The sequence below is a fragment of the Penaeus monodon genome, chromosome 22, assembly GCF_015228065.2.
Source record: "Penaeus monodon isolate SGIC_2016 chromosome 22, NSTDA_Pmon_1, whole genome shotgun sequence".
In the NCBI taxonomy this organism is placed as follows: domain Eukaryota; kingdom Metazoa; phylum Arthropoda; class Malacostraca; order Decapoda; family Penaeidae; genus Penaeus; species Penaeus monodon.
Genome location: NC_051407.1, coordinates 27,505,709 through 27,505,951, shown reverse-complemented (window position 1 = coordinate 27,505,951; position 243 = coordinate 27,505,709).

Genomic DNA, 243 nt, shown 5'->3' with positions numbered 1-243 from the left:
GAGATGACAGTGTGTGTACAAAACGTACTGTATAAACATAATGGTATTATAACCATCCTTAGAGAATCTATAGTAAAACGGCATTCCTTGAGATCATGCCCGTCGTCACTTTTAAACAACATTGTATTTTTATGCTTTCCACAGATACTTGAGGCTTCCCCGTGTAACCAGCCCCTCTTTCAACGCTACAAACCATCTTCCCTTTTCTTTCTTTGTCCTTCTTTTGCCACATCCATTTTCTAG